The sequence below is a fragment of the Myotis nattereri genome, assembly GCF_964212035.1.
Source record: "Myotis nattereri genome assembly, chromosome: 9".
Taxonomy (NCBI): domain Eukaryota; kingdom Metazoa; phylum Chordata; class Mammalia; order Chiroptera; family Vespertilionidae; genus Myotis; species Myotis nattereri.
This window is the reverse complement of record NC_138084.1, coordinates 8,863,496-8,880,000: the sequence shown is the minus strand read 5'-3', so window position 1 is coordinate 8,880,000 and position 16,505 is coordinate 8,863,496.

Sequence of the window (16,505 nt, the reverse complement as noted above, 5' to 3'; positions counted from 1 at the left end):
AAATATTTTTGTTGATTTCAGAGAAGAAGGGAGAGGGGGAAAGATAGAAACATCAATGATGAGAGAGAATCATTGATCGGCTGCCTCCTGCACGCCTCCAACCAGGGATCGAGCTTGCAACCCAGGTATGTGCCCTTGACCAGAATTGAACCCAGGACCCTGCAGTCAGCAGGCAGAGGCTCTATCCACTGAGCCAAACCGGCTAGGGCATAACTTCCTTTTTTCTGAACCCTTTGGGACACAACCGAATGTGCCTGGGCTCCAGGACAGATACCACAAATTCCTTCATTGTTATCATGTTAATTATTCCTGCCCCCACCTAAGTAAGTGTCTATCATTCTACCTTTTATCCAATCCCAGGGGTTTCCCCTCCTTTGCTTTCTCCCGCCTTTCTAGTCTTATCACCAATGGATTTCATGTAACCCACCTAGTCCCTTCCTTTGATTGCAATGTATAATTACAGACGTAACCCTCCATTCTCCAGAGAATTATCTCAATTCCCTGAGGCCTGCTTTCTGGCATTTGTGAACAGTTTGGCTCAAATAAACTCACAAAAATTCTTTACAGGTTTGAATGTTTTTATGTTAACAGTATTGATTTCAGAGAGGAAGGGAGAGGGAGAGAGAGATAGAAACATCAATGATGAGAGAGAATCATTGATCGGCTGCCTCCTGCACGCCCCACACTGGGAATCGAGCCCACAACCTGAGCCTGTGCCCTGACCGGGAATCTAACTGAGACCTCCTGGTTCATAGGTCAACCACTGAACCACGCCGGCTGGACTTAAATATATTTTTATTGTTGATAGTATTACAGATATCTCCCATCCCCTCCCCTTAATGCCCCTCTTCACAGGAAGTTACAAAAAGAGCACAGAGAGGTTTCATGTACCCTCAGTTGGCCTCATGGTATCTTCGTACATGACTATATATGTATTTCATAAATTTTCTTTAATATGTTGTACTTATAATTAGAAAAGTCTTTTTCCAGTTATTGAAAGTGTTTTAATTATCCTTTTGTTCTCAATTAGGTCAGTGCCCGGCACATAGTAGGACATCCATAAATGTTTATTGAATTAATCAATTTGTCTACATATGATGCAAGAGACGGAAAATTTCAAAGCCATTATCATTTCTGATCATTGGCGATGATAGGAAATGCTCAGCAATTCCTTTCCGAACAAATCATGAAAGTTATGGCTACTCAGACAATCAATTCTCCTTTTGCAATTATCAGGACCTCCGGAGTCTGACTTACTCTGATCAGCTGAAAACCAGAATAGAGTTTCAAGCTTCGAACCCTAGACCAACAGCCAAGATGCTCTTCCGGGTCCCAAAGTCTGAGCTCAGTTCCTTATACATCAAAGACCAGGGGTCGTGGTGAGTTAACTGACTTCCTTTTTTTTTTTTAATTTTTTTTTTTTTTACTTCAGAGAGGAAGGGAGAGACAGAAACATCAATGATGAGAAGGAATCATTGATTGATTGCCTCCTGCATGTTGGACCGAGTCCCCAACCCAGGCATGTGCCCTTGACGGGAATCAAACCCAGGGCCCTTCGGTCCGCAGGCCAATGCTCTATCCACTGAGCCAAACCAGGCAGGGCTTCACTGACTTTCTAAACTTCACTTTCTTCATCTATACCTCCCCCTTAGAGGGAGATTAAATGAGATAATGTAAGTAAAGTTTGCATGATGCTAGACACCAATGACCACTCAAACATTAGATGCTGTTCACATTCCCTTGTGTCCAGATTTAGCCACAATCCCAACAGTTCCTCCTTGCCCTTTTGCCTGAACTGGACGTTTGGACAGCAATCCCAGCTTGCACACTTCGATGATGCATTACCAGACTTGCAGATCTGGTCAGCAACCTCTGTCCATTCTCTGCTACGGTTTAGAATCTGAGGCATTTCCAGGGCGTTTCCTCAGAGCCCAGCGCATGCTACATCTCAGAATCATCTTTGTCCTTAGGGCAGCTGTCCAAATCACTACCTTGCTCAGAACCCAGAACCGTCGCAAGTCACTGGGGATCCTTCCAAACTCCTCTTCAGCCTTTCCTGTCTGCTCTTGTCCTGCCCCACCCCCATCTTCTCTACTGACCACAATCTAGCATGTACACGGACAGTCCAAAAGTAACAAAAAGCATAAGAAGTTTCAGTTCTTTTCTTGCCCAAAGCACAGCTGGTTGGGAAATATCTAATTAAAAATAAATGATCCTGGGGTTTCGTATAATTGATGCGGAAGTACGTGCGCTGCTAACCAATGTTTGCTTGTCTGCTTTTGTTGCCTGGAGAGGAGGAAATGTTGGCCAGAGCTCTCTGTGCCTCAGAGACTTTGGACCAGCCTCTCTGGTTTCTTTCACTGATAACTATTAGGAGGAGCCTCGCCCTTTAATGTGGCCCTGAAAACGTTCAAGTCCTAGCCCTGTTAATGATACTCCCTGTGTGAGCACGGATATTAGCTATACTAATAAAAGGGTAATATGCTAATTAGACCGGACATCATTCTGGACATCCTTCCCAACGAAGCCAGGGCCAGAGGGAAGCCAGCCAGGTCCCAGGTGTCTGCCGGCGGCCAGAGGAGGGAAGCCCGGGTCCCGGGTGCCAGAGGGAAGCCGGTGCCGGCAGCTGGGGGAAGGAAGGCCTACTCTTGCACAAATTTTTGTGCATCAGGCTCCTCTAGTAGGATAATAAGAAGCTAAGAAAATCCCAGGAATAAGGAAACTAAGACAGTTAAACAGCAGTTTGCAGCCACCTAGTAAATCCTATCTCCCCTAAACCAAGGACACTTACTAGTAAATATTTTGTACTTCCCTTCTCAACCAGAGGGTGAATAGCTTAAATCACCCCACTCAGGGAGACAGATAACAGGCACAAATGTCATTACTGCCATTTGCCAACCACACCCAAGGACAGACAAATTAAGAGGATAAATCTCATTTTGGCACAGCAGCATAAAGCTGATGTATTTTCCACTGATCTGCCTCGAAACCCTCCCCTAAAAGCCCAGCCTTAAAAACCCCTGAAAATGAAGGTCCCAGTGGGCTCTCCCTCCAGGGAGCATGCCCGTGCCATTCCCTTCCCTCTCCCCTCCCCTCACAGGCACGTAGCCACTAACCTCTCAGGGACCCCATGAGACCTGCAACCAGGGGAGCAATGGGCAGCAGCAGCTCCTCCCGGGCTAACCCCGTGAACCTGTCTCCAAGCCCCCTTCTCTCTGACTTCCCAGTGAGCGAAGGCCCATCTGGGCTCTCCTGCTGCTTCTATGCCCTTTCTTGTTTCACTCTCCTAAGTACATTTTTGCTGTGGTCAATAAATTTTGCTTGCTTTCCTGGACTTTTGTCTTATGATTGAAATCTTTCGTTCAAGAAGACAAGAACCAAAGTCTCCTTGTCTCTCTGGTAACATGGGCAAATTCTTCTAAGCCTCAGTTTTTCCATCTATAAGATAGGCACAGTAATAGCAGTAGTCGCTACTAAAAGAAAATTCGATGATACACATAAATTACTGGCTCAGTGCCATACGGAATAAGCACCCAATTGAGAGTTAGCTCTCTCTCTCTCTCTCTCTTTTTTTTTAACCACAGCTCAGATGGTCCATCTATAACAATAAAAGAGTAATATGTTAATTATACCAGACAGCCAAACGACCTTCCAGAAGACCTTCTGGACGAAGCCAGGGCTGTGAGGGCTGAGGCAAGCTGCTGTAGCTGTGAGGGCCGAGCCCCTTGCATGAATTTCATTCATCGGGCCTCTAGTAAATAATAAAACAATAAAAGCTGCTACCATCAAGGTGGACTATGGCAAAGATAGGTTCACACAATTAGGCGACTTCGCCAGGAAACTTAGGGAAACTCAGAGGCTACAGATTCATAAGCTTAGGCATCTTTTTTATTTATAGACTAGGGGCCCGGTGCACGAAGATTTGTGCACAGGAGGCGGGGGAGGCCTCTCAGCCCGATCTGCACCCTCTCCAATCTGGGAGCCTTCAGGGGAGCCCTCTCCAATCCGGGAGTTTCTGTGTCTTTGTAATCATATGAACAAATTGTCTGAGACCCCCAACCCAGTTTGGTTTGTTGCTCACAGAATAATAGAGGCATTTTTTTTTTTTTTTTTTTTTGCTTCATTGGTGGAGAGTTCCTGGAAGTTTTAGGATACCTTCCCTTTAACTTTTCCTAGACACTCTGATTTTACTTATGTCTCTCATTTTTGCTTTCCCTCCATCCCCCACTGCAACAGTAACTTGCTCCAGGCTCACCTTGCCCTAGAGCAGTGGTTCTCAACCTTCTGGCCCTTTAAATACAGTCCCTCATGTTGTGACCCAACCATAAAATTATTTTCGTTGCTACTTCAGAACTGTAATGTTGCTACTGTTATGAATAGTAATGTAAATATCTGATATGCAGGATGGTCTTAGGCGACCCCTGTGAAAGGGTCGTTTGACCGCCAAAGGAGTCGTGACCCACAGGTTGAGAACCACTGATCTAGTATCTAGGAGATCCATCTGCCACCAGAACTGCAATTCCCAGCATTCCTGGTGCTCCCTGCACTCTGGGCTTCTGCTTCTGGTCCTGGGGCTGCCATCAGAACTGCAATTCCCAGCATTCCTGGTGCTCCCTGCACTCTGGGCTTCTGCTTCTGGTCCTGGGGCTGCCAGCAGAACTACTATTCCCAGAATTCCTGGTGCTCCCCGCGCTGCAAGCGACTGAAGGAGCCACGGTCCCCCTGAAGGAGCCACGGTCCCCCAAGCCTCCGGCTCTCCTGCTCTACTCTCCGCTCGGCAACCAAGGGAGTGACCGAGGGAGCAACCGAGGGAGCCATGTCCCCCCAAAGCTGCCAGCTCTCTCACTTCTGCTCTCCGCCTGGTGCCTGTGTATGCAAATTAACCCACCATCTTTGTTGGGTTAATTTGCATATTCACCCTGATTGGCTGATGAGCGTAGCAAAGGGACAGTCAATTTACATGTTTCTCTTTTGTTATATAGGCTGTTGCTGCATTTAAGAAAATCATGGCAAAGTATACATAACATACCATTTTAACCATTTTTATCTTGGGCATTTTTCAGAACTGTTCACAACCCTTGTAAAATGGTCAGTGACTAGTTAGAACTCCTTATGTTTCAAGTCACATAAAATTCATTTAAGCAACAAAGGGAGTTTACTGGTTTAACTGAAAGGACAGTGGTATCTGACTTCAGGTATGTTTTGACCCAATAGCTCCAGTGACTTCTGCTAAGGACTTGTTTCTCTCCTTATTTTTCCTCCGCCCTCTGCTGGGTGGGCTTTATCCTCACAAGGTAGATTTCTGGCAGCTCTGGGCCCTCCAGTCTCAGTAATGAAGTGACCACCAATCCGATCAGGCCTCTCTAGCCCTTATAACCAGAGTCTCTTGTGATGATCCATCGAAGGAAAGGAAATGTTGTTCCCCAGTTGTCCCAGTATCTCCTTGTGCCTAGTTAGCTTTGATTGCATTGTGTGTCTATTCTGGAAAGCCCGTGGAGATCAAGGGGCCTTAAGCCAATTTCACTCCACCCTATAATTGGAGCTGAGCTCAATCCCACCCAAACCACATGGCTGATAGTGGGGGAAGGGTGCTCCTCTCTCAGTAAAACCTGGGCCATTAGCAGGAGAGAAAAGGTCTGTCACAATCACCTTGTCTTGCCCCCCAACCCCAGGAGTTTCCACCCACCATAACAAACAGACCGATTTCACATGTTTTCTCTCCCTCATCCATATTCCAGAAGACTCTGCTGCCTCGCTGGTACTCAGACCTCATTCTCCATTCATACGATGGATGACAGGATAATGGGACATGGATAAATAGTCACTGATCTTACAAGCTGAAGTTTTCGACTGCTCCAGAATGAAGGGGTCCTTCCGTGAATTTGAAATACAGCAGGAATTGTCAGCCCATCCCCATAAAAGCTGGTCAGCCTAGGTGCCCTGAAACTCACCTGTGAAAATCTCACTGCCTAATGAAGAGGAAAAGTCAGCTTTAAAACCTAAAGCCAGCTTTCGACTTTCCATAAGCAAAGTCTAATGGATATGGCCTTAATCTCGTTGCACTCTGAAACCAGAAAGCATTTTGCATTTTTACCAGGAATGTGTATGCCATTACATGAATTGAGCTGGTCTTCTGCTAATCTTTTCAAATCCACAGATTTCTCTGGAACAAGAGACTTTTGGCTACTCTGATACACTTTTCTCATGTTCTCTCTCTGAGTTGCAGTGCTGCTTCTTCTTTTTAAAAAATATTTTTAAAATTAATTTCAGAGAGGAAGGGAGAGGGAGAGAGAGATAGAAACATCAATGGTGAGAGAGAATCTGATTGGCTGCCTCCTGCACGCCCCCACACTGGGGATGGAGCCTGCAACCTGGGCACCTGCCCTGACCAGGAATCAAACCGTGACCTCCTGGTTCATAGGTTGATGCTCAACCACTGAGCCATGCTGGCCGGTCTCTTCTCTAACAGTTTTAATCTCCCTAGGCAGAAGGATGCATCAGAAAGTCTATGGTGAGGATCATGAGAACATAAATATAAAAGCAAATTACAGTAATAATTTTCAAAATACCATACTATCTTCATTCCCCTTGCTATCCAAGTGCCTTAATGAATATCCACCAACTCCGACTTACAATAAAACTACAGCTGCCCAGGAATCAGAGGCCCACTCCTTTCCACAACCCGTCCTCTCCCCATTGCAGTGGTGATAACAGCTGAGCTTTTTGAAACTTTCCTATGTGCTATGAGGATTATCTCATTTAATTCTCACACCAGCCCTATCCCGCCAGTACTGTTACTTAAACCTGTTTTACTGACAAGGAAACGAGGCTTAGAAAAAAGACCTGCTCAAGGTCACACGTCTTATAAGCGATAGAGTCAGGAGTGTGAAGCTTGGTTTTTACCGACGAGTCTCCACTGCCTCCCAGCTGGTCACCGTAAATGCAGTGGTTACATTCCTGGAATGAGCTAACCAACTTAGCCCAACTGGAGGAGGGGCAGTTTTTCCAAGTCCTTTCCTACCAATTGAGATGCACAGTGAAGTCTGAGTGGATTGGTTTATGGCAAAACTACAGGTGGCAAATTCAACAGATTTCATTGCTTCTAGAAATCTTGGCACTCGTGGCAATGAATGATCTTAAGTGAAGATACCATCTTAAAAACAATCAGTGTTTCAATTAAGTTATAGGTTAATAAATCACTGTTCTGACCTTTATTTTCCCCTTTGCCTTAACTTCCCCATCTACACGTTGTCCTTTTATATTTGATGATTTGGTTTTTTAAAGCTTGTGAACGAGGTGGAAAGAGTTAGTAAATCCAATGAACGAATCAGTGAATCACTATTTAAAAAGGGAAATTTGGTGTATATATATATATATATATACCACTTTGTAGTTTTGTACACAGTCTTTACCATTAACTTTGAACTCTCCAGAAATCAATTCTTCTAAGTTCCTCTTTGTGCCACCAGGATCTGTCACAGCTCATTCATTCAACAAATAAAGTTTGGGATCTTTAGAAAAAGTGAGGACAAAGACCTTGCTCCTAAAGAGCTTACAGTGTGACGGGTCGAGCCAAGTCTATTGGAAGAGCTCAGGAAATGTTGGTGGGGTAAGTCTCACTTATCTCCACACAGAAACTTGTGTGGAAAATTTAAGATTGTTTCTAGTTGTTAGAAAGACTTAGAGAGGCAATATGTCCTGTTCGTGGCGGCTCCTTAGAAAGGAAAGCTACATATTCCAATCCAGGAAATGTGGATCCCAAAGGCCTTGCTTTTTCTGCGACATTCACATAAACCCCATGAAGCAAGTGGACACTGGCTTTTCCCATCTGCCCAGCACTTCTCTGAGCAGCCACCAAGGCTCCAGGGCAGGACACAGGTAAAGCACACGTTTTCCAGCCAGAGGCCTGTGTATTCCTGCGCTCGCCAAGCCAATTGCTGCATAACCATCCATCCCCACACTTGGCAACGTTAAGCAACAGCCATTTATTACTTACTTCTCACCATTCCCCGGTTTGACTGGCGAGCCTGCTGCCCCATGTGGTGTTGGCTGGGTTCACTCACGTGTGGGCTGAGCTGGGGGGCCTGGGCCGTGGTGACTGATGACCTTCAGCGGAGGTGCTTCAGTTTTCCTCCTTCCACGTGCATCTCATCCCGCAGGGCCTCCCCATGGGGCCTTTCTCCGGGAGTGTGTCCTGGTCATTATGGTATGAGAGGGCGAGCAGAGGCTGCTGGTATTCTAGAGGCCTGGGCTCAGAAGCCCTAGAAAGTCACGTCTGTCACTTGCCTGGGCCAAAGAAAACCACCTCCGATTCAACAGGAAAAGAAATAGACTCCACTTAGCGTGGGAGCAGTAGCGTGCTCACACGGGCAAGGAAAGACTTACTGGTGATCATTCTGCACATGGGATGGGAAACCCCTTAATGCACATCAGAAGCCTTCCAGTGAGCAGATTCTTATGTCCTCTTTAAACATAGGGAGCCCCAAACAACAAACACCTGACTTTAATTTTGGGAAAAGGAAAGAACAGGTGGAAACTTTTGTGCCATTCTTAAGAAATGCAAAGTCCTATACCAGACACCTTTGATAGATGAGGAACCGAACTACCATTACCACACCAAGAGTAGCACCAATGGGACCCATCGCATTTTATTTATTCCCCCAAAAAGCTGAATTTATGATTACCAATAAACAACAGGTGTTTCTTAGAGGTCAGACAGGTTGGGGTTTCAGTTCATCCCGATAAACTAAAGGGCACTTGTGTGATGTGGAATACACTTATCTGTTATGAACAATGACATGTTCACGTCTTTTATGCATCTCTGTCCATTCATAAAGTGACCACTCCTCTCCTGTTTCTTTCCTGGGATCATAGTCTAATTGTGTGCTTGGTGGATTTGTCTATGGGCCTCAGGGGTTAGCTGTGCATCATTCTCTCTTTCTCTGTCTTTATGGTAGTCCAATATCCATAAGTTTACCAATACTGCCATTTAGCACATTCTTGATGTTTTGCAACCATCATATCTAGGTCCAGAATACATCTTCTCTTAATTCTCCTTTTCTTTTCTTTCTTTCTTTTTTTAATCAAATGTTAGAACTAACTTTCTTGGTTCCCTCAGGGTATAGACCTGGCTGGAACAGGGGCTGAAGGAGGCTGCTTGGAGCCTGGTGGCCTGATCAGACTGGTTTGACAGGGCTGAGGAATCTGTGCGACTGTCTGTGAGGACTTGGGCCCCGCTGCCTGGAAACCCCACATGTTTGCAAAGGGACTGGCCCTGGAAAGGATCAACTGGCTTTTGATAATTGGGTAATCAGTATGATCTCTCCTAAGATTCTGGAATAAAAAACATCTACATTTACTGAAAAACACTGTTGCTTTTTTTTTTATTGCTTAAAATATTACAACGAGTAGTACATTTGTCTCCTTTTTTTCCCCTTGGCCTGCTGCCAGCCTCCCCTTCCCCCCAGTGTCTTGTGTCCATTGGTTATGCTTATATGCATGCATATAAGTCCTTTGATTGATCTCTTACCCCTCAACCCTCCCCAGCCTTCCTGCTGTAGTTTGACATACACTGTTGCTTTTATTTTTAAAATATATTTTTATTGATTTCAAAGAGGAAGGGAGAGGGAGAGAGAAAAATAGAAACATCAGTGATGAGAGAGAATCATTGATTGGCTGCCTCCTGCACGCCCCCTACTGGGGATCAACCCGGGCATGTGCCCTTGACCAGGATTGAACCCGGGACCCTTAAGTCCGCAGGCCAACGCTCTATTCACTGAGCCAAACCAGCTGGGGCTACACTGTTGCTTTTAGATGACCGACAATATTTGTAGAACCATGACTTAATTCGTATTTACTTATTTTTTATTTGACAGAAAATGGTCAACACTCTAAATGTTTAATTGATTCCTTAATCAACCAAGATGGAGGCCCACTTTCATTAGCCCCATCTTACAGACGAGAGTATGGAGTCTCGGTGTAACCACTATGCTGTACACCTGAAACCAGTACAAAATTGTATTGAATGTAAACTGTAATTGAAGAAGAAAATTTAAAAACCGTATAAAGGCTCAGAGAAGTTACACAATTTGCAAGAGCACACATGTAGTTAAGTTGTAGAGACAGGATTCAAACTCTGGTCTGTTTGACCCTAGAGTCTGTATGGCCTAGACCCGTGGTCGGCAAACTGCGGCTCGCGAGCCACATGCGGCTCTTTGGCCCCTTGAGTGTGGCTCTTCCTAAGCCTTAGGAATACCCTAATTAAGTTAATAACAATGTACCTACCTATATAGTTTAAGTTTAAAAAATTTGGCTCTCAAAAGAAATTTCAATCGTTGTGCTGTTGATATTTGGCTCTGTTGACTAATGAGTTTGCCGACCACTGGGATAGACCATGCTCGTCACTAACGGAGACTCTGGCCATTTTCACTCCACAACACACAGAGCAAAGGCAAACCAGACTTGTGGGGAACAACACGAGTCTCAAGAGCAAGAAGCATCATCAAAGAAGCGGTCTGCACAAGTGGAACCAATTCTACAAAACCGCTAGGTAACATCTCTCACAGAAATAATAACAACCCTACCCCGTCTGGCCCATTTTTCACAAAGAGCTGACTTACCAACCCCTGTGAAAACCTGCCGTGGGCCTCAACAGTTACTAGTATCTCCAGAATTTGTTCACACCATTTCCTCTTGCCTGGTGCGATCCTCAGACCCTCATTTTTATCTTTCCAGGATATTTTTTTCTCCCTTTGCTTCCCTTTCTTCGCCCTCCATTCTGGCTCTCCACACTTCTGGCTAGCTCCATTTCGACATACCCCTTGGGCTCTAGCCAGCATTCCACCTTGGCAATGATCTTAACATTGACCTGTTGAACTGCAGGTGCCAGGGGTGTGGCTCCCTACCTGTGCCTCGGGCTCTACCACACAGGAAACATCGCTGCCAGGGCAGCAGAGGAGGACACCGGTTCCCATTCATATGAAACTATGTTGTTTATAGAACATTTGAAAAAAAAAAATCCTTTAGTGCTTATGGAAGAAGACAGAACAGGTACTATTTTTCTCTCTATTTTTAAACATCACAAACATCTTAAGTACTCAAAAGAAATACAGAGACATCTATGAACACTGCCCAAATTTGACACATTTACATGTATTTTTCCTTGAATAAATAAAATGTTACAGATATAATTGAATACTTTCCCTTCCTTCTTCCCCAGAGAACACACTGTCTTTAAATTGGGTTGAATCATCCCATACAGGTCTTAAAATTACTGTATCAATAGTTATCTAGCTCTCTGAATCCACTATGGATAACATTATTTTTTGTGTTGTTAAAACTTCTACGAAATATCATACAAAATATCCTTTGGCAACTTGCTTTTTCAAAGATTTGTTTTTAAGAGTTATCTTTGTTGAAACATGTATCTAAGTTCATTCATTTCACCGACTAGAGTCTCCCTCTCTATATACACTATACATATGCATTCACATATATTACTTTTCTGGCTTCTATGGATAGAAATTTACAAACTTTTTGTTTTACTCCCTTTCAAAAGCTACTGCAGTGACCAATGTTGTACATCTGTTCTTGTAGACGTGTGCCAGAATTTTCTAGAGCCAATTCCTGGAAGTGGAATTGCTGTGTCATAGGGTATGTACAGAACTACAATTTTAGAAGACACTGCCAATTCCTCTCCCAGTGGTTGTACCAATTTTACATTTCCATCACCTGACTTAGAAAAATTTCCATTTCCCTTTATCCTGGACAACTTGGCATTGTCAGATGTTTTGATTTTTTTTTTTTTTTTTTTTTTTTAGCCATCTGTCCACTTAAAATAATTTATTGTTTTACCATGGGTAGATCTTTTTTTAAAAAAATATATTTTATTGATTTTTTACAGAGAAGAAGGGAGAGGAATAGAGAGTTAGAAACATCGATGAGAGAGAAACATCGATCAGCTGCCTCCTGCACACCCTCCTACTGGGGATGTGCCCGCAACCAAGGTACATGCCCTTGACCGGAATCGAACCTGGGACCTTTCAGTCTGCAGGCCGACACTCTATCCACTGAGCCAAACCAGTCAGGGCTACCGTGGGTAGATTCTTAAATTAATTTCTTTATTATAATGTCCACTCAAGTTTTCTATTTCTTCTTGACTTAATTTTGGTAATTTATAGTTAAAAAACAACAACACCCTGTTTATTTCACTTGCATTTCAAATATCTTGGCATAAAGTTGATTATAATATTTTCTTGTTATTTTTAAATTTACTGTAATTATGCACTCCTCTTTCTTGATATTGTTTGTTTATTTCTTCCCTCTTTTTATGTCAATAGACCTCACTAAAGGATTCTCTATTGAGTTTTTGGTGTTATGGATATTCTTTCTTATTCCTTTTATTTTGTTTTTTTTAATATCTGTGCCTGTCGTTAGTCTTCACGCCCCTGTGGTTCTTTTCCTAACTGCTTAAGTTGCTTGATAAATTAATTTTTAATCTTTCTTTTTTTCTAATACATGCACTTAAGGTTATAAATTTCCCTTAAAAACTGCATTAGTTTTTTGATATTTAATTTTTTGGTTGTAATTTTGTTCTGAATATTTAATGTTTATCATATTTATAATTGATCAAGCATTTATTTATAAAAGTGTTTTAAATTTTCTACTTATATTAGAATACAGTATGATGGGGTATTTGGTTATGTTTTTGCTAAAGACTTTTTATTTATTTATTTAACATATTTTTATTGATTTTAGAGAGGCAGGGAGAGGGAGAGAGAGATAGAAACATCAACGGTGAGAGAGAATCATTGATTGGCTGCCCCCTGTATGCCTCCTACTGGGAGCCCACAACCTGGGTATGTGCCCTATGACTGGAATCAAACCTGGGACCCTTCAGTCTTCCGGCTGATGCTCCATCCACTGAGCCAAACCAGCTAGGGCTAAAGCCTTTTTAATTTTGTTGTATTTTAGACAGTTAATGCAGTTTGAGTGATATAAACTATTTTATGTTTGTTGAGACTTTTCTGTGATCTAGTTTGGGGTTACTTTTTGGAACTGCTCCACGTGTGCTTGGAAAGAATGTCTAATATTGAATTATTGAGAAAGCGGAGGTTCCTGGAGGTTGAGCGACTTGTCTAACAAGTGGCAAAATTCATGTAGACCCACCTTCGTATGGGAACGAAGCAGACTAGAATTCGGTTGGTTCTGCTGACCGTTTCACTAATTTTTCTGGGGCCGGCTTAAGGCACACAAAAAGTTATTGGGTATCTAAAAATATCTCTCAATAGTAAAACAGGTAAAATGAGTGTTTTGCCCTTATGTTTGGTGCTAAATAGAAAACTGACTTCTCCTGCACCTTGCATGCTCCAGTGCGTGCACAGAATCTCATGATTACTATGAAGAAGTGACACGCGGCAGGTGATGTGCTGAGAGGTAGATTAATGACGGAACATGGAGGAGACCGCATCCGCTTTCCCTTTGTGAGATGGTTATCCTATCCACAGAGCCATCCTGGAGGCTTCTTATGTGAAATTTCAGGCTATGTGCCCACCCATCCATCCTTCGATACGTGGCAGTTTTATGGCTACGCTTGGAATTGTAATTGCTCAAATTTCTAGCCTGCCGCTTCAGTCCTCCAATCATGCTTCTTATTAATAAGGCTGAGATCCAAGTGAAACAGTCTGTGGATAGCTCACAACCCATTGTTATGGTAAGGAAACGAACACAGCCCATTGACAGGGAAGAGTGTCACCGTGTCATCTCTGTGCATGAAAGACAGCCCAATTTTCAGTTGGGGAACAAAGCGTATATTTGAGGGTGAAAGGCTGGTGAAATCGCTTGGCTGAGTAAATGCTCCTGCAAGCAGCGATTATTGCCTCATCACTCAAAGGTGAAAGAACAAGAAAATAAAATGGCACAGACTGCATCCACCAGGTAACAGATGAGAGAAAAAAAAGAGGAGGAATATAGTTTGAAAGCTAGGAAGTACTCACATGGTCTTCTTAGACCCCCTGACAAAGAGGACATCTGTACTAATTTTGGATTGTGCAATTGTATTGAGCACTCACACCCCATTAAAAATAAATCAGCATTAAGATGGGGTGCAATTTAGATGGGACTCAGAAAGAAGCATTTGCGAACATTTCCATGGCTGACACTGCAAAGTGAGGGCCAGACCAAGGCTGGAATTAGTAGTCAGTGTCCACTTGTGTCAGGCCTTGCACTGACAATTTGCATACTACATTATTTTAAATTTTACTTACGGCTCCTTTGAAGAAGGTTTTAATATCCTTCATTTACTGGACATATTGAAGCTCGGAGACCTGAAGCGATTCATCTAAATTCACAGAGCTAATAAGTGGAAGACCTGGGATTTGAACCTCAGTCTGCTTGGCTATCACTCCACATTGCCTTTAAATGAGAGGACGTCTGTAATTTAGCAGTTTAAAAGGTTTAACGTGTGATTACGAGGCGTCCATTCTGGAGCGATTCCTCTCCCACCTCCCTGAGCCAGATGTCTTTCCCTGTCTAAACTGTGCCATCCTGCAACCCCCTCCCCCCCCACTACGCAGTCGTCACCATTTAAAAATAGGACTTGAGCCCCCCTCGCCAAGTCTCACCTCCTGTCCTGACCTGTTTCCAGGCCCGCACACTCATCTGGGTTTCAGCTCCGCCTTCCCCCACCCGCCCCTCCACCTCTCATCTCTGTTTCTTGCCTCAGGACTTTTCTCCATTTCTTTCCTCCCTCCTAGCCTTCGAGAGCCCGCATGCCGCATGCCGGGCATAGCTTTCCCGGCCAAGGACAGCATTTTCATCTCCTCCCTGGCTGTGTTGCCAGTGTGCCTTAGGCCACTCTGGCTCAACTCCATTCCTGGGGCGCCCCGCCTCCCACCCCCTCCCGCGCCGGTTCAGGGCAGCCTCCTACCCCCTGCCCTTCCATTTCCATCCTTCCTGAGTGGAAAGGCGCTGAGCAGCTCCCAGGTGCCAAGCACTCATCCACGCTCCGGGGGTGTAAATGGGCCCAAGGAGGTCAGGGGGTTGTGATAAGAGACAAACAAGTAAACAGATCAGCCACGCCACGAGTGTTGATCCCGGGCGTCCACGGGTGGAACGGTGAGGCGGTCCCCACGGAGGCCCCAGGGAGGACTGGGTGGCTTCACAGACAAGGGGAACACTTACCTGAATCTAGGAGAGTGAGTAGGCGTCCCCACATGTTCCCACGGCTGGGTTGCTATGGTTATAGGTAGAGTAGGCGACCGAAATGGAAGGAGCAAGGCGGGAAGAGGAGGTGGGAAAGTCAAAGGGAGGTTCCCCCGGGACTTCTCCTGTCTTCCACCCCATCCTAGAAGGTTACAGAACAACTATATTCTCCACTAGCGTTTCATTCTTCCGTTAGCAGGGAGAAACTCCTTCGCTTCTTTCCCTTTTGTGAAAACAAAATAGTGCTGGTGGCAGATTATGTGAGTAATTACCTTTCCTGGGATAATAGCGACCGTTTTGTGTCGGTGACAAGTGGCCCTCTCACCGGGCACGGCGGTCTCAGCTCCGGATCGCGCAGTTCGAGGCGCCCCCTGCTGGCGAGAGCCGGGAGTTCACGAGCCCATCGCCCTGGGTCCGGGGCTTCCTCTTCCTTTCCTCCAGGCAGCGTCCTGGAACCCGGAGCCCCGACAGGCGAGAGGTTCAAGGGGGACGTGGTCCTGTTTCAGTGGTTTGGCTGCGTGAGAGTCACCGAGTGCGGCGGGAGCTGGTCCTGGGGGGTGGCGGCCGTCCCCCAGCTCTCTGCTTCTGTAGTAACCCGGTGGTTAGAGTGGAATCTCCTGAGGGCAGAGGTGGGGGTCCTTTGGGGGTGGACTGTATGTCCCCCAGGGCTGCACTCCCAAGGGGGCTCACAGCCAGACCACCGGCAGTTCTCATTTTGCGCCCCCATGGAGCCACATCCGCCAGGCTGCCCCAGGATGGGGGGTGGGGGTGGGAGTGTGGGTGGGGGTAGGGGGGGAGTAGGGGGTGGGGGGATGGGTGGGTGGGTGGGTGGGTGTGGGTGGTGGGGTGGGGCGCAGCTTCTCAATAACTGCGAGGGCTGGAGGGCGGCCAGCCTTTGCTTGAGATGGTGTATGTAGTCGGAGCCTCAGCTCACCAGCCAGCTCCTCACCCGCAGTTTGGTTTGTTAAATCCTCACCTGAGGATGTTTTCCGTTGATTTTTAGGGAGAGTGGAAGAGAGGGGGAAAGACGGAGAGAGACATCCGTGTGAGAGAAACACATCCATGGGTAGCCTCCTGGGCCTGGGAGGAGCCTGCAATCAAGGTCCCTGCCCTTGACCGGAATCTAACCGGGACCCTTTGGTTCACAGGCCAAGCGTCTATCTTCTAAGACAAACCAGCCAGGGCATTTCCCTTATTTTATGTGTAAGAATGCGAAGGCCCAGCAACATGAAGTAACTTGCCCCGATTCTCAGTGGTGAGTAACAGAGCAGAGAGTCAAAGGCTGCTCCATTGCACTCAAAAGC